Here is a 23,400-nt window from a genome sequence, read left to right as displayed (position 1 = left end):
CAAGAGAGCAAGGGAGATTTTTGGGCGGTGTAACAACTGCGGAGTATCAGCAGCGGTGTATCAGCAGCGGTGTAACAGCAGCGGAGTATCAGCAGCGCTATAACAGCAGCGGTGTATCAGCAGTGGTGTTTCAGCAACAGTGTAACAGCTGCGGAGTATCAGCAGTGGTGTATCAGCAGCGGTGTAACAGCAGTGGAGTATCAGCAGCCGTGTAACAGCTGCGGAGTAACAGCAGCGAAGTAACAGCAAGGCGGAGTTTCAGCAAGGCTGAGTTTCAGCAAGGCTGAGATAAGTTGTAAAAGTTTGTTTGCTCATTTTTTTCTGAACATTTCTCTTACTGTAAAAAGGCATTTTCCAGAAATAAAGAAGAGCTCTCAAACTGGTTTTCCCAAGAGTTGTAGGGGGTTTTTCCAAGGTCACATTGACCAAAAATCTCAGTGTTTAAATGTGTTTTAATGGTTGTTTATTACTGCTGATTTTTATTTCTGCAATTTCCAACATTCTGAAAATTTCCAGAATTTGTGTTTTCAGCAAATTTATTTTTTCCAGCTTGTTAAATGTATGGTTATGGGAAATGGCATTTAACTATATGGGAGAAATAAGGAGAAACTGAAAACCGGGGTGGGAAATGAGAAATTTCTACATGGTATCAGAGCTTGAGTGCTGAAGGGCAGTTTTGGACAGCAAAAGGAAAAATTACAGTTGCTGATTTTTAACTCAGAAAATTCCAGCAAGCTAATTTTTTCATAAACAACAGTTTTATCTTTACTACAGCAGTGCTATTTTTCAGTTTTAGGACAGCAGGATGTCATTGGGATTGAGGGTGGAGGATAGGCTAGATGGGCATATAAATTACAACGTTTGGAAGGAGAGAATGCATAGTATCTTTGAGGAGGCAGAAGTCTGGGATATCATGGTGCATACCACACAGAACCCTGTTGTTGTGCCTACTGATGCTACTCAGTTGACAGCCTACAATAAAAAGAACAACAAGGGTAAGAGGCTGATTCTAGACGGAATCAAAGACCATTGCATTCCTCATGTGAGAGAAAAGAGCAATGCCCATGAGATGTGGACAGCATTGTCCAATCTCTACCAGAGTACCAATGAGAACCGGAAGATGGTCCTGAAGGAGAAGATGAAGAACATTAAGATGGGTAATGATAGTGCAGCTGGATATCTCACAAAGATTACTAATTTGAGAGATGAGTTGGTAGCGATTAGAGAGGCCATTCGACCCACTTAGTTGGTGTGGATTACAGTGAATGGCCTCCCCCGTTCATGGTTAAACTTTGCTGATGGGGTTTGTGCACGTGAGACCCTTCCCACATGGGAGAGGTTTTGGGATGATTGCATTCAGACAGAGATCAGGAAAGGTCAGCTTGGGGCAGCCAAGCCAGTTGAACAGGATGAGGATGTAGCACTGGTGGCAAGAGGCAAGAAAGGCAAAGGGAAGAAGCATGCTTCCACAAGCAGTGGTGGGGGCAAAAGAAAAGGTAAAGGTAAACAGGGGAACACACAGAAGGACTATTCCAAGGTGAAGTGTTGGAATTGTCAAAAGATGGGACACTATGCAGTTGTGTGTCCGGAGAAGAAGAAGAAGAAGGGGAAGAACCAGGACGTGGCAGCTTCAGCGGAGATTAAGGACTTTGCTGGTCGTTTTGACCGAGAGTTTTCGTTCACTACGTGTGAGTCCTCTAGTGCAGGATCACCTACCACACAGGTTTAGAGGGAGCATGTTTTTCCCTCGATTAGCGGAGCATCTTCAGGTATCTGGTATGTGGACAATGGGGCTTCACGTCATATGACAGGGGTCCGTGAGTACTTCTCAGAGCTTTCAGAGAGTGGAACCGATATTAAGGTAGTACTCGATGATGACAGAGTTGTTAGAGCAGTCGAGGTGAGGATAGTGACATTTCAGAGGGAGTCCAAACCTCCGTTGAAGGTGTCGGAGGTTCTTTATGTGCCAGGGATGAAAAAGAACTTCATATCCTTCTCAGCTTTGGAGGACAGAGGATATGAGGTACTGTTCAAGGGAGGACAGGTGTTGATGTATCCCAGGGGCACTCCAGCTGATTCAGCTAGAGTGATAGATGTACGCCATGCAAAGGTGTACAAGTTTGCATTCCAACCCCTTTTGGCATTGAGCAGTAGTACCGACAGCAGAGCTAGCAGTTCTGAGCTGTGTGAGATTTGGCACCGCAGGATGGGACATATGTATCATGGAGCCTTAAGGACATTGCGGGAGATCACTACAGGTGTGCCAGATTTCAGTACTGATCACTTTGATACTTGCAGAGGTTGTGCGATGGGAAAGTTTGCCAAATCCCCTTTTCCCAACAGTGACAGCAGAGCGATGGGGATACTTGATTTGATTCATTCCGATGTGAGCGGTCGGATGTCTCATGTTTCCTTGAGTGGATATGAGTACTATGTTTTATTCATCGATGATCACTCCAGGAGGACCTGGATTTATTTTTTGAAGACCAAGAGTGAGGTCTTCAAGCGGTTTCAGGAGTTCAGAGCTCTTGTGGAGACTTAGACAGGTCGAAAGATCAAGTCCCTGAGGTCGGACAATGGAGGAGAGTACACCCTTGGAGAGTTTGTTGACTATTTTGCGGAGGCAGGCATTAGGAGGGAGTGCACTGTTCCTTACAACCCCCAGCAGAACGAGGTTGCGGAAAAGAAGAACATATCCATCATAGGGGCTGCCAAGGCCATGTTACATGATTAGGGGTTTCCATTGTTCTTGTGGGCAGAGGCCTACAACACAGCTATTTACTTGCAGAACAGGAGTCTGCATCGTGCCTTGGGGCACATGACTCCGGAGGAGGCTTTCTGGGAAGAAGCCTGATATTGGTCATCTTCATATCTTTGGATGCATTACATACTCTTATATACCCAAGGAGAAGAGGACCAAACTAGAGCCTACCGCAGAGAAGGGTATCTTTGTGGGCTACAGTGAGACCTCAAAGGCCTTTCGGATTTACATTCCTGCACAGAGGAGAGTTGTTGTCAGACGGGATGTGAAGTTCGAGGAGGACAGGGCCTTTAGGAGGTCAGAAGAGTTAGAGTATCTGGATCAGCCAGACCCTCAGCAGTAGTTGAGTCAGTCGCAGGGATCTAGTGGGCAGGGATTAGGAGGATCCGGAGGTACATCTATGAGGATGTCAGGTCTGTCAGTGAGCAGTGGCTCACTGAGCCAGAGGGGTGGTGCTCCGGGCAGCATGCAAAGCAGTTCACAGAGCAGTTCACTAGGGAATCCATTGATGGACAGTTCACATGGTGCCTCAGCTTCTACAGGTTCAGGTGCAGGTAGGAGGATAGCAGACAGACAGTGAGGAGTTCAGGCTACTGATGGTGATGAGGAGGAGGAGTTTCATTCTCTCATGGGAGAAGCATGCTCAGGGAAGAGGAAGCCCAAGTGGCTTCAGGACACCTTGAGAGATGCCACATCTGTTGCTGAGCCGAAGAGGCAAGTCAGAGAGAGTAGACCACCTGAGAGGTTTTGTAGTTATATGGCGATGGTTACCAGCATCCTTGACTCTGAGCCTTCTAGCTATGAGGAGGCAGCTAGCCGGCAGGTCTAGAGAGAGGCCATGCAGGAGGAGTATTCTTCTATCATGAAGAATGATGTTTGGGAGGTGGTGCCGAGGCCTGAGGGCAAATCCGTGGTTACTTCCAGATGGCTTTACAAGGTAAAGCATGCTGCAGATGGCAACATTGAGAAATTCAAAGCGAGGTTTGTGGCTAGAGGGTTCTCCCAGGTAGAGGGAGTTGATTATGAGGAGACCTTCGCTCCCATGGCTCAATATACTTCGATCCGCTCCATTATATTGATAGCAGTAGAGATGGGTTGGAAGATCCACCAGATGGATGTGAAGACCGCATTTCTCAATGGCTTCATACAGGAGGAGGTGTACATTGAGCAGCCAGAGGGCTTTGAGGTGCATGGGAAGGAGTCCCATGTGTGTAGACTGAAGAAGGCCCTTTATGGCCTGAAGCAAGCTCCTAGAGCTTGGTACTCCAGGATAGATACATATTTGCAGGGAATGGGTTTCACAAAGAGTGAGGCAGATCCGAACCTTTACTTTATTGTGATTGGTGAGGAGCCTCTCATTCTGGTGTTGTATGTGGATGACTTGATCATTACAGGTGCAGAGAGACTCATAGAGCACTGCAAGAGAGATCTTGCGACGGAGTTTGAGATGAAGGACATCGGCTTGATGCATTACTTTTTGGGTTTGGAGGTTTGGCAGGAGGAGGGGCATTTCTTCCTGGGGCAGGGGAAGTATATTGTAGACATCCTTAGCAGATTCCACATGGAGGATTGTAGACCCATGTCGACACCGATGATCACCAACTAGAAGAAGCTTCATGCTTCGGATTCCGAGTTGGTGGATCCCACATTGTACAGGCAGCTGATTGGTTCCTTGACGTATTTGGTCAACACTAGACCAAATATCTGTTTTGCAGTTAACACGATGAGTCAGTTTATGTGTGAGCCTAGGAAGGTTCACTGGGTGGCTGCAAAACACATTTTGTGGTACTTGCAAGGAACAGTGGATTATGGTCTGGACTACAGATAGGGAGATGGAGTGAGATTGGCAGGGTACACTGATTCTTATTGGGCAGGTTGTGCTTCTGATAGGAAGAGCACTTCAGAGTGCTGTTTTGGGTTGGGTTCAACAGTAGTGTCATGGTTCAGCCGGAAGCAGCAGTCAGTAGCACTGAGTTCAGCGGAAGCAGAGTATATGGCAGCCAGTCTAGCTAGTTGTGAGGCCAGCTGGCTTCGCAAGATGTTGTTTGGCTTATTTGGTCAGCCGTTGAGACCTTCAGTGATTTACTGTGATAATCAGAGTTGCATTAAACTCACGGAGAATCCAGTATTTCATGACAGGTCAAAGCATATCGGGATCAGATATCATTTCATCAGAGACTATGTTCAGAAGGGAGCTGTGAAGCTTGAGTATATTCCACTGATGAGCAGGTTGCAGATATTCTTACCAAAGCCTTACCACAGGGCAAGCATGTCTACTTCAGAGAAAAGATGGGTGTGGTGAGGAACACCTTCCTTGGTAAGAAGGAGTGTTGAAATTTGGTACCGGAGGACAGGTGGTTCCCTTAGGCTTTGATCTTTGGCCTAGGGAAAAGTGTCCAAAAGAATTTAACTTTTCTCCTAAAGTGACTCTATAATTTTATAAAGTTAAATCTAATTTAAAAGTGACTTTAAGTGATAAAGTTACTAAGTCTAATTTTAAAGTGACTTTTATAAAGTCAATGAAAAATTAGAAAGGAAAAGTGACTTTGCAAATAAATGACTAAGTGGGTCTTTATTAAAATGGAGTGAATTAAAAAATAAAAAGTGAGATTTAAATGAGCATTTAATCTTAGCCATTGATCTAAATCTATTTCAGCCATTGGATTTAGAGATCACCCAAAAGTCACTTGATCACCCAAAAGTCACTTGGAGTTATATTAAGGGAGGAAAAGGAGGAAAAGATCACATTTGATTCAATTCTTTCATGAGCAGATTGAGAGGAGAGCAAGAGAAAGGGAGATTTCTGGGCGGTGTAACAGCTGCGGAGTATCAGCGGCGGTGTATCTTCAGCGGTTTAACAGCAGCGGTGTATCAGCAGTGGTGTTTCAGCAACGGTGTAACAGCTGCGGAGTATCAGTAGTGGTGTATTAGCAGCGATGTAACAACAACAGAGTATCAACAGCTGTGTAACAGCTGCGGAGTAACAACAGCGGAGTAACAGCAAGGCGGAGTTTCTGCAAGGCTGAGATAAGTTGTAAAAGTCTGTTTGCTGATTTTTTTCTGAACATTTCTCTTACTGTAAAAAGGCATTTTCCAGAAATAATGAAGAGCTCTCAAACTAGTTTTCCCTAAGAGTTGTAGGGGTTTTTCCAAGGTCACATTGACCAAATATCTCAGTGTTTAAATGTGTTTTAATGGCTGTTTATTACTGCTGATTTTTATTTCTGCAATTTCCAGTGTTCTGTAAAATTTCCAGAATTTTTGTTTTCAACAAATTTATTTTTTCCATCTTGTTAAATGTATGGTTATGGGAAAGGGCATTTAACTATATGCGAGAAATAAGGAGAAACTGAAAACCGGGGTGGGAAATGAGAAATTTCTACATTGGTCCCCTGTTTTGAGGCTACTTTACATGGTGTATGGCTTAAGAGTTTCATTTCTGGGCTTAGAATTATGGATTCTATCTCTAGGCCATTGAGAATGTATTGCAACAATTCAGCTGTTGTTTTTATGGCTAAAAACAACAAAAGTGGGAGTTGAAATAAACACATTGACATTAAGTATTTAGCTATAAGTGAACGTGTTAAAGAAAAGAAAGTGGTCATTGAGCACGTCAGCATTAAGGGCATGACACCGTTTAAATTCAAAGATTATGTAATGAATATGGGACTTGGTTCCATTATGTAGTTTCTCATTGTATGGGCAATGTTATTTTAATGAAATTCTTAATTATTGTGATTTTTTCTCTTATGTGCACCTTAATTTGATTTGAGAAAATTATTCTGTGCAGGACCAAGAATAAAAATAGGGTTTATTCATTAAGAAATTGTTGCCACATAAATTTTAATAGAAATAAATATATAGTAATACATGGAAGATAACACTTGTCATCAGAGGACTTATCGCCATGATTCATGTATCTATTACTTAATACAGATTATTAATGGGTTTTTAAGATGAGACATCAAGATTGGAAGTATGGACCAAGTGGGAGAATGTAAGCTCCCTTTACATTTCCCCAACTGCCGCCGATAATTCGGAAACAAACTGCGAGCCATTTCCTTCAATTTGGGAAACCAACTACAGTCATTTCCTAAAATTATGGAAATCAACTGCAGTTAATTAATTTCTTATTGAGAGCTTCTAGAGTGGCCCATTACTCTCTCTGTAGTTCTCTACCATGATCTGTGAAACACTTGACACATAGCCAACAGAGGCTTGGCTATATATACTTATGTTTGGTCCCCAAGCTCACTAACTCAATCCCCTTCAGCATTACACCATCAAGTTAGAGTGAACAGAGCTTGGAAGTACCACACGGGTGAGAGATTTTGGGTGAATTTTGTAATTGTGAAGGCAGTAAAACACTGTTCACATCATTATTCTCATTAACTCCCTTTCTCGCACTGCGTTCTCATCTCTCTATTCTCTTTTCTGTTGTGGTGTAATTTTGGTGCGCTCCTTCTATTTCTGAAGCCCCTTCTATTTCTTAAAGTTGAGGCTTGTAACAAATTACGTGCTATTTCAGTTTCATTGACCACTGAGCCTTCATTTTTGCGTTATCATTTTTGCATTTGAGACACAGTTAAAGGTGTACCCGGTGCCAAAACGGGAGGGAGAAACAGTGACAAATTGAGAGCAAGCATCAATCGCTGAAAGTATAATTTATTGGACATTAAAATTTTCAATTCTTTTTAAGTATTTATTCCACATTATAGAATCTTTACTTTGCTATCATACAGACGACATTTTTTTTAATATATTGATTATGCCCCTACAGAGATTTAACTACGAAATGTAACTTTCAATAATTTATCTTAAGCATTGATTCTGTCGATACACATATTTAATTACAAACCTAACTTTCAATATTTTCCAAGCCTACAGTCGCACGCTTTTTAACATCCAATGGGTTTTGTCCACCATCACACCATTCTCATATTTCTCCCATATGGACGGTATCCCATCCCCAACTTCATCGATCACATTCATTTAGGGTTTGCTGCAAAATCTGCGTAAGTAAAAATGAGCAATTACATTCACAAAAGTAGATTGTATCGTAAGCGAAGGCCCATCCCTCATAGAGGGCAGGTGAAGGCCACTATTGCTATGTAGCTCGGTCACATCAAGAATAACGTCAACTCTCAAGAAATCCCTCTCGCGTCGCAGATCGACATCATTCAGTATCAGGTCGGAAGTTGCTTCGTCTTTCACTAGCCATTCTTCCTCTAATAGTGAGGCCAGCGAAAGTTGTTGGGATGCAGAAGATTATGCTGAAAGCGCCATCGATACAAATACTGCTGGGCATCTCCATATTTTCAGTGATCATCTATCTTCCCGAGTTCTGTCCATATCTGAGTAATTTCCATTTCTCAGCGGCAAAAACAATGAGACTGATACGCCAGTCTATCTTACCGTTCCCTAGCAGCCTTACCGTCATAAGGCATGACTGAGCGTGAGCGTGGAAGAGTATGGAAGCTTTGTGACTAATCGGTGCGTCTTTCGCTTCCAAGTTCCATTTACCGACCGACGTACGAATTAAAAAATATTTATTGTGCATGGTAACGACCGTTGACTCTTCCGCACCCAAAGTCCTACTGGGTTGTTAGCAGAAGGCTTCCCTATTTCAAACTCAGGTCGATGAGCCCCCATTGATTTTTTAATTAATGGCCATGATTTAATATTCTTCCGAAGATGCTTCGTCTGAGAGCACATGGACGGCTCAGGTGGGAAAGAGCATGAAGCGACAGCCGAAATACGGGTTTTTATTTATTTTTAAATTCATTAGTGGCCCCTCTTTCAATTTATGCGTGACGCGGCATTTCAAGAGCCGGCGCTTCCATTCTGGTGGTTTGGTAAGCGGACTGAACCGACGGAGAACGGAAGCGCCGGTTGGTTCGGTTGAAATCGTAGCTGGTTGTGGCAGTGGTGCCTATTCCAAAAGCTTTCGAATATAGTGGTCTTGTTTTAAATTAAGCATTGAAAGTTAATAAATTACAGTGTCAGCTTGAACGCACAATGGCAGGACGGAGATCCAACCATAATGAGTGCACAATTAGAACCATGCTCAAATTCATTAACACGACACTGTAATTGGAAATTATTGAAAATTTTAATAATAAAAAGTTATATTAAGATAACACGGGGCAGTGCAGGAATTCTATGTTGTTGCTCATGTATATTCGTAGATTTCTTCTAGTCCTATCAAAAATTTCCTCGAAAGTCTATAGCAATGGAGCATTGTTTGGACACAGGGTGACCGCCTGCCTCCCCTATGCGAATCGAAGTAAATTTAATTCAGTTGTCTTTTCGTAGCATTTGATTCAATTGCATTCGGTTCGATTTGTGCAGGTTCCGCTGTTGTTGAAGCTTCTTTGTAAGCATTGATGGTGACAACCAAACATTTAATAGTATTTTAGAGGCTTTAACGGTGTTTCCAGAGTGATACTGGTGCACGCGCAGCGTCTGGGCTATTGTTTGGCTTGTGGCTCCCATTGTGGCGATTTGTGTAAATTGTTTCATTTCGATTGACAGTTTTCATTTGACATTGTTTCATTTCAATTGACAGTTTTCATTTGAAGTATCAAACATGGAATTATGCAGTCCTCCTTCGTTAAGCACAGGTTTCACTGGAATCGATGTAGTTATAATGAAGTAAAGAGTGTGCTTACTGATGTTGGATCCTAATTGGATCCTAATATGCACGTTCAAGGTTTGGGCCCGTAATTCTGCTAGGGTTTTTTATTTTTTTCATGAGAATGTGTGAATGCGAACACTGGAAGAGGGAATGGGCTTTCTATGCTTGCATCCATTCTGGTTTACTTGCCATTTTTGTTTATGGTGCCATGGATGTGTAACTTTGTTTTTCACCAATATTCGAATTTTATTTCCATGCCCACCCACTGTTCTTTCCTGGGTCTTTTCCCTTGATATTGAACCAACTTCAGTTTATCTACTAGCATAAGCTGTGGGTTGTATTACCGACTGATTAGCGGACCCCAAACTCCATTCGTTCAACATTATGTATGCCTGAGTCATTCGATCAAATTCTTTGTCATTTTTGTACTATATGTAAAAGAACTTTGATCAATCACTATTGGTATGCATATGGAAGCTAAGATCTCCAGGTCATGTAAGGTTTTCCTAAATGAGACAGGCATCCCTATCAGTAACAATCACCCACAATGTTTACCATGTGTTTCCATCCATAAAACCACACGATCAGCAATTCCATCATTCCAACACCGGATCAGACACCAAGCATAAACACTTTATGGAAGGAGCATGAATTCAATAGTGTGGTATTTGTTTGCAATGTGTTTCGATCCATCAAACCACACAATTAGCAATTCCATCATTCCAACACCGGATCATAAAGCATAAACACTTTCTGAAAGGAGCATGAATTCAATAGTTTGGTATTTTTATTATTATTTGTGATGAGTTCCGTTGTGCGTAGAGTTTGACCATTATTGTATGTATTTCAATACTAATGGTTAACTCCTGCATTTCACGAGTTTGGCCCTCTGTAGAGTTTGGATGTGATTACACTTGTATTAAATTATTGTTAATCATCGAAAAATTATTGTTAATCATGGAAAATATTACATGAATTTTTTTTTTAGCTTTAACCAAATACGAAGATAATTCAGCACAAATCGTAGAGTGGATCTATGTAGTCTCGGATGGAATGGTGGAGTATTTTACCCAATTTTTTTAATTTGTTTACAAAGGATTCGATCTTGAATTCGATGGATACTTTGGAACAATTTACGAAGGATAAAACAATAATGAATTATGCCTTAAGATGAATATAACTTCGAAAAATATCAACAGATTGTGTTGTATGACGATCTCTCCCATACGAGCTAGGTGTATATTTATATGAATAGAAATTTTGTCAGCCAAAACATGTTATTTGATGGGTATTTTTCTACTGAAAGGAGAATGAAAACCACCAATGGCATCTAATAAATGTAATCTTTATTTATTTATTTCTTCCTAGCTTGTGCTTCAATGTTGTGCAAATCAGATATGGTTGACACGTTCATAAAACTCGTTCAATATTGAAAATTTTGTTGCTTGGTAAATTGTGAAAGATAACTTTTTCGATTGTTCGAGTTTGGTACCTAGCAAAAAATTATAGCACGTTGGAGATTATTTAATGGGTTAATTCATTGAACAATCGAAATTCTATTCCCTTGATGCACGCAACTGAAAGGACTTTAAGACAATATGTGATAAGAAAATTAACTTTGTTAAAAGTTGGTATGTTTTCTTCGGCATACCCTTCTCGTGACTTTATGCAGAGAGCCTCTTATAGCTCTTTAATTAATTCGTGAGCGATATCCCTTAAGTATAAAGTTCGAAATCAAATATTTTGTGCTTGCTATAATAAGGTTCTTTCATTTTCAAAACTTTACACTTATCCTACTTTTGAAATTATACATAATTGCTTTTTGAGGTCAAGGGGGTGCCCACAAGTCAATTGTATGAACTTATGAAGGTCCCTTCGGAATTCAAGATTGCACTTAAAAGGAACTTATTGACATTCGAGAATATACGTGTAAATCATGGTTGAATACTCGGTTTATAATAATAATAATAATATTATTATTAATATTAATATTATTAATATTAATATTAATAATTAATATTAATATTAATAATTAATATTAATGATAGATAGATTGAATTTATTAAGGTTTTTCTCATTTTTCATGAATCTTAGGATGATGGCTGCCTTGAAAATCAACTCTAGCTTAAACAATGGTTTTAGAAAGTATGTTTTTATCTCCAACCCATCCTCGTCGGTTTAATATGAGTTAACTCGATTGTGATACCTAGATTCAGTGTATGATAAGGGTACCATGCCCTAATTGTTTGTCCAAGTGCAGAGGAATGTTCAAGCCATTGCAGAGTTATCACTATGGTGGGCACTTGGAAGTTCTTCGTTGGGGGCAATCGGAAATGTGAAAAAGGAGACACAATGGAGGCAAGAATCGATAAGTTCTGCAGTGTTGGTTCTTTCAACACCTTAGTATGCATACACCCATTGTTCTTGACAAGAATCCCAGATCTGGTTATGTGTAGAGATATCGGTTTTAGAGTCTCACTACACCCTTTGTTCTCACCCAAATTCTGATCTTTGTTTATGGGTAGAGAGATGGGTTAAAGAACATGTGTTTTTTTTCCTTTGGGATAGTTTACACCCCTAGAATAGCAAATCCATGGTCAAGCCATGGTTATGTGTTGCATGCAAAGAAAACATCCATCAGCTACGAGCACAGTTCAATGGAACCCCCCAATCCCACGGTGCTTGGATCCGAGATTGAAGGCATTGCAATCAGGGTTAGAGGAGCATCGATCAGCATCACCACTACTATGAATAATGGCATTGCTACAAAAAAGGCAGAGAAGAGAAATGTCCCTTGCAACTTGGGGTTTTGTTCCCAACCATCAAAGAGAGAGTAATTCAACACTAATTTAAATTGGGGGCAAAACTCCATTGGTGGCAGCAGAGGTGAGGACCCAGATTCAGAGGTTTGTTTTAGGTTTTTATCAAAACCATTCCTGGAAAATTGATATTGTTAAGGGCCCATAGAACGGATCTAGTGATAGATCTAAAACAAAAGGTCCAAAATGTTACATGTATTCCTACTTCGTTACAAAGTTTGGTTTTTTCTGGAAAAGTGCTACAAGATGAGATCCATTTGAGAGGCTATGGTATTCAAAGGAACTCTACCATTATACAGATTTTAAGACTATAAGGAGGTGCCCTAGGAGAAAGAAGAACAGCTAGATCATCTTCGACATACAAGGGTCTGACTTTTTTCAAGGATCATTGAGAGGGAAAGTTGCCACAAAGGACAAAAAAATCCAAATCTGATAGTCCCAGGGTCGTACATTGTAGAGAAGATGGAAAAAGCCCTAGCTTTGTCTATAGAATTACCATAAGTAAGTGTTCTCTTCACTCTTTTACAGGAAAAATCTACTATATGTCAATTTAATGGTTTATGGCCCAAATATGAATATCTAAATTAGTGTACCCACCTCAAGTGGACCAGGGATTGCGATATTTATCTATGTGCAAAAGGTTTTTTGTGGTTCAGTTTGATACTCAAAAAGACTTCAATTATGTCATAAATGATGGACGATGGTTTTGGGGATGGGCGGATCTCTTTGTAACCCCATGGTTTCCTTGTTTTGATGCAAACTCAATGGTGGTTACAAAAATTTTAGTTTAGGTAAGGCTACATAACCTTCTGCTCCCTTTTTGGCACCACCAGGTCCTAGAAGGCATTGGAAACTCTTTGGGAAGGTTCCAAAAGATGGATCAAGAAAGAATGGACAAAGGGATCTTCACTTTCACCCATATTTTTATGGAGATGGATTTAAGCAAAGGCCTTCCAGATTTTATTCATCTTGAACATCAAGAATTCAAGTAGAAACAGTGGTTAGATTTCGAACACACTTCATTTAGATGTCACATTTTCCATCAAACAGGGCTCTTGCAGAACACATGCAAACAAGAAAAGAAAAGAACAAAGAAGAGACTGCAAAAGAAAAAAGGATGGAAATTGACAAACCATCCATCATATGATGATGAGGATGAATAAATGGATGAGAATAAACAACATCTGGAGACACAAAAACAACAAGTCTCTCAAAAGGAGGGAGAAGAGAAGGCGGGGGAAGATAACAAACAAGTAGAGAATTCAAATAACTTAGTAGTAGTTCCAATCCTTGAGAACCAATTCGAGGGAAAGAACAAAAATCAAGGTACTAGTGGAACTAAGCGAGCTCACATATCTAAGAGCTCAGACTCAGATAAAGAATTCCCAAATATTACAAGAAATATTGAGTTGGCAATTGTTACTACTACTCCATCACTTGGGTTTTTGCAAAAAGTCTAAAGGAAAAAAGGCAAATAAGAAAAGTCGAGTTTATATGGAAAATTTTAATTAGATTTTATATTTTTTATATTTATGTATCTTTGCTACTATGTGTGTGTCAAGCACATACATTGGTCCCTTAGGAATGAAAGCTTTGTGCATCTACTCTATGTAACTTTTTTATTCTCATTTTTTCCTTAGAATAATAATAATAATAAATGTTATTAATACATTAATATAATTACTAATATTAATAGTAAAATATTATTATTTTTTATTAATATCATTTTAACTTTAAAAAATTATTTAAACTTTAATAGATTTAACATGCTTACAATTGCGCATAGATAGATGTTGAGTCATCATGATGACATAAAGAAACATATTTAACCTTTGTAGTCAACTTTTGTAGTTAATGTATAAATAGTCAACCATGGTCAATGTTAAACAACTAAATGTTTGCCATACTCAATGGTAGTCAAAATTGTTCACTCATAGTCATTCTTGGTCAGCCATGGTCAACCATGGTCAACCATGGTCGATCATCGCATTGTGACAAAGATTGTCTAGATATGAAAGTCAACCATGATCAACCATGGTCAACCATATTTTATAAAAACATTCACGGCCAACCATGGTTAATGATGGTCAACCATTGTGCAATGACGTATTGTGATAGAGATTATCTCAATATGAAAATGAATCATTGTCTCAACCATGGATCAATGTCACATTATGACAAAGATTGTCTCAATATGATAATCATGGTCAATGATGGTCAATCATGAACTTGGTCAACCATGTTCAACCATGTTTTATAAAATCAAACATGGTCATCCATGGTCAATCATGGTCAACCATTGGTCTAACATTGCATTTTTAAGCATGGGGTCAACCATAGTCAACCATGTTTATTTTAGTGATTATAATATTTATCTTATGATTTATATACCTTGGTTTTATAATATTAGTCTCTTGGATTTGGTATTAATCCCTTGGGGTTTTAGTGTTAATCCCATGGGTTTATTATTCCCTTTATAATATCAATCCATTGGGTTTATAATATCATTCATCGTAAACCATGGTCAATCATAGCCAACCATGGTCAACCATGGTCAATCATATCCAACCACACTCAACCATGGTCAACCACGGTCCAACATCCCATGGTGACAAGATTGCCTCGATATGAAAATCAATCATGGTGAACCATGGTCAAACATTGCACTACGATAAGGATGCTCTAAATATGGAAATCCACCACGATCAACCATGTTTATTTTAGGGTTTATGGTACTTATCTTAGCATTTATATACGTTAGGTTTATAAATTTTTATCCCTTGGGTTTATAATATCAATCCCTTGGGTTTATTTATCTAGGGGTTCATATTCCTAGGGTTTAATATTATTCCCCGAGGTTTATAAAAGCAATCATGGTCAACCATCGTCACCATATTTTATAAAATAAATCATAGTCAAACATTGTTAATCATGGTTAGCCATGCTCCTACGTCACATTATGACAAATATTGTCTCAATACAAAAATCAAATATTTGTCTCAACCGCGGTCCAATGTCACATTATGACAAATATTGTTTCAATATGATAATCATGGTCAACCATGATTAAGCATGGTAAATGAAGGTCAACTTGGTAAACCATGTTCAACCATGTTTTATAAAATCAAACACAATCATCCAAGATAAATCATGGTCAACCATGGTCAACCATGTTTATTTTTGTGTTTAGAATATTTATCTTAGGGTTTATGTACCTTGGGTTTATAATATTCTCCCTTGGGTTTAATATTTTTCCCTTGGGTTCATAATCCTTTAGGGTTTAAATATTAACCGTGGGTTCATAATCCCTTTGGGTTTTAGTATTAATTCGTTGGATTTATAACATTGTAGGAATTTACAGGGAAAGTTCCTCAGACAAAACACCAAAGGACACTGCTCACAAACAGATCACAGATCAATACACCAATATTCTTGACGTGGTTAAACCCCTCAAAGAGGGAAAGAGTCCATGGCCTGAGCCAACGCGGCCACTTCATGCAATTTATTAATAAAATAATTAAAATTTACATAAGCTTCTATCATGAATGGTCACCCTACAAATGACCCTCCATTCTCTTTAAATAGAGATCATGGACTAATCGGATGTTAAGCCACGGATCAAGTGTCAGTAATACCGAGGAGAGAATGAACCATCAGATCACTTCATGTCTAGAACATATCATGACTGTCAAATTGTAAGTTAAAAATGTACATAGTAAAGAAACACACTTTACCTAACTCTACACTAGACCAAGTTATGCTTAACTCTTTCCTATGTGTCGGAATATCCTAACATCCCCTCTTAAGAACAACTTGGGATAGGATTGAAGGATGTACAAATATGATACAATAGGAGAAGGAAGGAGGCATTAGAGCCTATCCCCCCTAGTGACAACTTCCTGAACTCCAACCATAAATCGAAGTTTAGAAAACTTCGCCTCTGTGAGAGCCTTTTTAAAGATGTCTGCAACTTGATCATCGGTTAAACAATATTGCACTTCAAGAACATGGTCATGAATGAGCTTTTCGATGAAGTGCATGTTTAGCTCAATTTGTTTGCTGCGTTGATGTTGTACTGGCTCTTTGTATAGTTAAATGGCACTTTGATAATCACACCAAAGTATAGTCGGATGTTGCTGCTGAAAACCAAACTCTGACAGGATCTGACGAAGCCATAAGGCTTCGTTACTAGCTTCTATGGCACCACGATACTTTGCTTCTTCTAAAGAAAGAGAAATGGCACTTTATTTCTTGCAAGCCCATGTAATAAGTCCCGAGTCAAGAGTGAACACATAACCTGCAGTAGACTTCCGATCACGAGGGTCACTAGCCCAATCAAAATCAGTGAAACCAACCAATAAAGGAGATGCTTCTCCACTATAATGAATCCCAAGTTGAACTATGCCTCAAACATAACGAAGTATTCTTTTAGCTGCTTTCCAATGAATTTCATGTGGGTTTTACATAAACCAAGCAATAAGGCCAACAACGAAGGAAAGGCCAGGATGAGTATGGGTCAGATACAAATGTTTTCCTACAAGTTTATGGAATAACGTAGCATCAACTTCAGGGGAAGTTCATGTGACTGAAAGTTTGGCTCCAAACTCAAAGGGAGAAGGGGCTAGCCTACAGTCTTCCATGTGAAAATGGCGTAGAATATCACATGTATACTTGAACTGGGAAAGGGAAATACCTTCCTTGGATTGCAAGACTTGAAGACCAATAAAATAATGCAAGTATCCTTAGTCTGTCATTTCAAACTTCTTTTTAAGGCTGGAATTCACATGGTTTATAAGGTTGGGATCACTACTAGTAAGGATAAGATCATCAACATAAATAACAAGAATGATAAGATATTTTCCCACTTTCTTGGTGTAGACAATATTGTCAAAATGACACCTAGAAAAGCCAGTTTCTAAAAGAAAGCTATCCATTTTGGCATACCAAGCCCAAGGGGATTGCTTGAGACTATAAAGGGATTTCTTAAGCCAACATACAAGGCTGGAGTCTATTTGTATAAATCCAATAGGTTGTTCCATATAGATTTCTTCATGCAAGTCCCCATGCAAGAAGGCAGATTTAACATCCATTTGATGGACTTCCCATTTGAAAGAGGCAGCAAGGGAAAGAACACAACAAATAGAGTTCATTTTGGCAAGAAGGGAGACGGTTTCAGTATTGTCAATGCCTTCAACTTGTGAAAAACCCTTAGCAACAAGATGAGCTTTACATTTATCAACTTTTCCATCTGGTCCATACTTGGTTCTGTAAACCCATTTGAATCTAACAAGATTTTCTCCCTTTGGAAGATGAACAAGATCCCATGTATCATTTGCCAATAATGAATGATATTCTTCATTCATACGTGCATCCCAATCTAGATGACCTGAAGCTTCTGCAAAGGTGTCAGGATCATAATTCACTGAAGCTTGACCCAGTAAAGAAGAGGCTCTATTGAACTGAGAATGTGTATGTTGTCGATCTGTAGGATCACCGGCAAGAGCACCTACTGCATCTTGAGTAGCATGGACCCATTTTGGAAGATGAGGAGCTAAAGGAGGATCCCAAGAAGGTGGGGAGGGATTGTCATCCTTGCTGTCATCATCTAAAGAAGAAATATTTTCAGAAGTAGAAGGGATAGAGAGAGGTGGCACATCCACTGAACTAGGCTCGTAGGTCAATATATTTTCAACAAACTTTACATCTCTTCTAATGATAACATTTTTTTACTTAAGTGGAATAAGTCTATATCCTTTGACATCTTCAAAATATCCAACAAAAATACATTTTTCACTATTAGGTTCTAAAGACTTATGTTTCTCATCTAGAATATGGGCTCATGCTTCACTTCCAAAAACATGAAAGTGACTTACATCTAGTTTGATTGAGCTCCATGCTTCTTCTGGAGTGATATTATTTAAAACCTTAGTAGGAATGCGATTTACTATGAAATTTGCACAGTTAATTTCTTCTGCCCAAAAATTAAGACTGAGTCCTTTAGATTGAAGCATACAATTATCCATTTCCTTTAAGGTGTGATTCTTCCTTTCAGCTACACCATTTTTTTGTGGAGTATATGGAACAGTATGCCTCATTTCAATTCCATTCTCAGTGCAAAAGTTGATTAATTTGTTGTTAACATATTCTCTGCCATTATCAGATCTTAGCTTAAGAATTTGATGTCCATATTGTTTTTCAACAAAGGCCTTAAAGGCCAAGAACATGTTAAATACTTCACTCTTGAGTTTTAATAAGTATACCCAAGTGCATTTGGAGAAATCATCAATGGAAGGTAAGAAATGCTTGTAGCCAGAGAGTGAAACAACTGGAATTGGACCACATAAATCACCATGCACAAGTTGTATAGGGGTTGAGGCATGCCAAGAGGCACGTTTTTCAAAACTATCCCAATGATGTTTTCCGAGTACACATCCATAACAAACACCATCTCTGCAAGATACCATTGGAAGACTTGTGACCATATTTTATTTACATAGATTCTGAAGGGAGTGATAGTTTAAGTGACCAAATTGCTCATGCCAAAGTTTGCTCACTTCATCATTATAAGCAACAAATACCGAGGGAATATTTGATGATCCAAAGTTTTTAAACTTATACAACCTTGCAAAATCATCAGCAATGCCAGTAGCTAAAATTTGTCTAGGATCTCTTAGGTCCTTAATTACAACATTGTGAGGTGAAAATTCAATGATTTTACCTTCACCTGAATGAGTTATCTGATATACAGATAGAAAGTTGCAAGATAAGTTTGGCACACATAATACACCATTAAATTGACCATTGCCTAGATGAATAGTTCCAGTCCCTACAACACTAAGAGATCTATCATCACCAACATGTATATTTTTGGTGTTACAGTCATTTAAAGAAGAAAACATGACTTTGTTTTTGAACATGTGATAAGAAGCTCCAGAATCAATGATCCACTCATGAGAATGAGAAGAAGAAGATACATTTAGTGCATAACCAGACCGAGATGCTTGACAACCACATGCAAAAAGTGTTATTTGTGAAGATGAAGTTGAAGTTGAAGAGTGCTCCAAATGGATGTTATGCTTCTTCATTGCTTCTTCAAGGCTTCCATATTCTTAAAGGATTTGGATTCTAAGTGGCCATCTCGATTACAAAAGTGGCAATGTCTATCAGTATTCTTCCCTTTGTTTTTATTTTTCTTATCATTTTATTGAAATGATTTTTCATTTTGAGACTGAAATTGCTTAGGACCCTTGTTTGTTTTAGGACCATTCTTTTTAGGATACTGCTTCTTAGGATTCTATAAATTTGGTTGCTGCTTGGTGGCTAAGGCTTTCTTAGAAGAGCTTCTAAGGTTAAGAAGGCCAAGATATAAGAGCTTTTATTGTTCTCTTATTAAAGAATCACAAAAGGCATCAAAAGAGGGGGACTTGTAGTCTTGTCCTTGAGAAATAAAGGCTTCTCTAGTAGAATGGAAGGTGGGAACAAACACAAAGTAGGCTAGTCTCAACTTAGTAAGAATGGAATAGATAAGGCTACCATCTTCTTTCTTAACCTTAACACATTCCAAGAGAAGACTAAGGGTCTTGAACTTGGACAAAAAATATTCAATGGAAGAAAAAATATTGGGGTCCAATGTAAGCAACGCATTTTCGAGTTGATGGGCTCTAATTTCATTTTTAATTCCAAAAACTTTAGTGAGTTGTTTCATTGCTTCATTAGGAGTATCAAGTTCTGCGATATGGAATCTAAGGTATGGAGAAATATAAATCCCTATCAAACTAGATGCTTGATCTTTCCTACTTTCCCATTTGGCTACCTTATCTTCATCTTGAGGTTTGGTTTCTTGGCCTGAGGCTATTTTGTAAAGACATTCTTCTAAGTAAATCCATAATGTAGGACCACCATTGGAAATAGTTGGTTCTGTCAAGAATAACTTGGCAAGGACTTTCCATTTTAACATAAAATAAAGTTGTAGATGCGGAAACTAAGTGTTGCAATGGAAAGATCTCGAAAAATTAGGTTGATTAAAAAAAACAGCTTCCGAATGAAGAAGTTACGAATTTTTGAAGAAAAGTTGTTGAAGATGCCGACAATGTGCGTGAATGTGCGTAATTGAATGATAATGTTATATTTAAAAAAAAATCCCCTCCCTTTCCAAACTTAATCTAATTAGCTCACTTAAAAAAGAAATTATGTGACTCACTTTTATAAATAAATGAAAGTCACTTTTACAATGATACTTTATGAGCTACCCACTAAATTGTAACTTATATAAAACTTAAAGGGACTTTAGAATTATAAGTGACTCACTTTTTATAATGGGTGAGAACGCTTTTACATGAAGTAACTTGAAAACATAAGTTACATGTGTTTTTTGAAAAAGTAACTCAACAAAAAGAAAGACTTGAACTCAAGACCTCTATTCTAATAAAGTAACTTTGGACCAAGTGAGCTAGTTTAAAAGGTTAGTAATTTTTGGAAAAGAGGAAGGTTTTTTTTACCCAGTCACTTAAGCTTTGGGGTGTGTGCTTTTACTTGAAAAGACTTTTTTTGCCTCCATATCGTAAAAATGACATAGCTAGGGCTACTGGAAAGCTTTTCGTGTGAAACAAAAGGGGTTCTTCACTAGAACAGATGATCCTAACACAATAGGGTCGTCTTCTTGGCCCGAAAGCAATCAGAAACAATAGATCTAAGAAACGACAGTCGGATGTAGTTGTACCGGCTTTAGATTTGGATCACCAATGGATGCGGCCCTCAAATAGCTTTGATACCATGTAGGAATTTACAGGGTAAGTTCCTCAGACAGAACACCGCTCACAAACAAATCACAGATCAATACACGAGTATTCTTGATGTGGTTAAAACCCTCAAAGAGGGAAATAATCCATGATCGGAGCCAACGTGGCCACTTCAGGAAATTTATTAATAAAATAAATAAAATTTACATAAGCTTCTCTCATGAACGATCACCCTACAAATGACTTGCCATGCTCTTTAAATAGAGATCATGGACCAATCAGGTGTTAAGCCACAGATCAAGTGTTGGTAATACTAAGGAGAGAATGAACCGTCAGATCACTTCATGTCTAGAACATATCGTGACCATTGGATTGTATGTTACAAATGTACATAGTAAAGAAACACACTTTACCTAACTCTACACTAGACCAAGTTATACTTAACTATTTCCTATGTGTTGGAATATCCTAACAAACACCAATCCCTTAGGTTTATTATTTCCTTAGGTTTATAATAGCAATCTTAGTCAACCATCGTAAATCATAGCCAACCATGGCCAACCATGGTCAATCATGGTCGAATGTTGCATTGTGATAATGATTTTCTGAATAAAAAAATCAACCATAGAACACTATGGTCCAACATCATATTGCGACAAGATTTTTGTGACATGAATATCAATCATTGTCAAGCATGGTCAATCGTGGTCCAAGTTGGCATTATGACAAGGATTGTCTCAATATATAAATTAACCACGGTCAACCATGTTTATTTTAGGGCTAATAATATTTATCTCAGGGTTTATATACCTTGGGTTTATAATTTTTATCCCTTCGGTTTATAATATCAATCCCTTGGGTTTATTAATCTAAGGGTTCATATTCCTAGGATTTAATATTATTCCCAAAGGTTTATAACCCCTTGGGTTTTTATTATTAATCCCTAGGATTTATTATTTCCTTGGGTTTATAATATCGATCATTGTCAACCTTTTTTTATAAATTCAATCACGGTCAACCATCGTCACCATATTTTATAAAATAAATCATGGTCAACATGGTTAGTCATGGTTAACCATTATACTACATCACATTGTGAAAAATATTGTCTCAATATGAAAATCAATCATTGTCTCAACCACGGTCCAACATGACATTATGAAAAATATTGTTTCAATATAATAATCATCGTCAACCATGATCAAGCATGGTCAATCATGGTCAAGCTTGGTAAACCATTTTCAACCATGTTTTATAAAATCAAACATAATCATCCCTCATAAATCATGTTCAACCATGTTTTATAAAATCAAACACAATCATCCCCCATAAATCATGGTCAACCATGGTCGAACGTCAAATTATGACCAATATTGTCTTGATATGAAAATCAACCATGGATAAGAATGGTCAACCATGGTCCAACGTTGCATTTTGACAAGGATTGTCTCAATATGAAAATCACCCATGGCCAGCCATGTTTATTTTAGTGTTTAGAATATTTATCTTAGGGTTTATAATATTAGTCCCTTGGGTTTAATATTATTCCCTTGGGTTTATAATCCCTTGGGGTTTTAGTATTAATCCCTTGGGGTTTTTGTAATAATCCCTTTGGTTTATAATCTCAATCTTGGTTAACCCTGCTCAATAAAAACCATCATCCATGCATTATGATTCATATTTTGTCATGTGAAGTCCACGTGACGGTCTGGGTAAAGGGGTACGTCATAAGGGTTGAACCCTACGCTTGGCTAATATCCCTAGTAGAAAGTTAATTCTAGTTTAATTTCCCAATCGCAACCTCCCATCAAATGATTGTGTGTTATTATTACTATTCGAAGCATATTACTATATGTATGACCAAGAAATTAAAAGCGACCTCATCCTATGCTATGGAGAAAATATCATTCGATGAATTGTCAACTAGGGTTCTAGTAATTCAAAAAAATGTAACTATGTATTACAGTGACCATATAACATCCATCCATAAGAGAAAGGGAAGTGTTCCTAATCCCTTACCAGATATTTCGTGCAAGCCTAGTTTCAGGCTAAGTATAGATTGAAATAAACTTTTGAAAATAAATTGGTAATGAAGGAAAAGGGGGAGACTTTATATATGCTACCTATTACCAAACTCATTTCAAATTCTTAAGGTGTATATACATGTTGTATAAGATTAATATGATATACAATGACATAGATAACACTATCTAAATAGATAGTAAGAAAAAAAAATCAAGGAATGGCTTGATTACAAGGCCCATTGTTTAGTAAGAAGGCTATCCATTTTAGGGTCCAACATTGAGAAATGGGAGGAAATTTTTATTGTGTAAGGTGAGTTCCATTTATTCAAAAATAGAGATGGAATCTCACTGAGTGGAGATGGAGCAATTATGGCCTAGCTATCTAGTTCGTAAATACCTCAAAAAACTCAAGTGAGAAATA

This window comes from Pinus tabuliformis, chromosome J, assembly GCF_031772625.1.
Source record: "Pinus tabuliformis cultivar Carrire ecotype Pingquan chromosome J, CPIR1, whole genome shotgun sequence".
Lineage (NCBI taxonomy): Eukaryota > Viridiplantae > Streptophyta > Pinopsida > Pinales > Pinaceae > Pinus > Pinus tabuliformis.
This window is presented reverse-complemented; position numbering follows the sequence as displayed.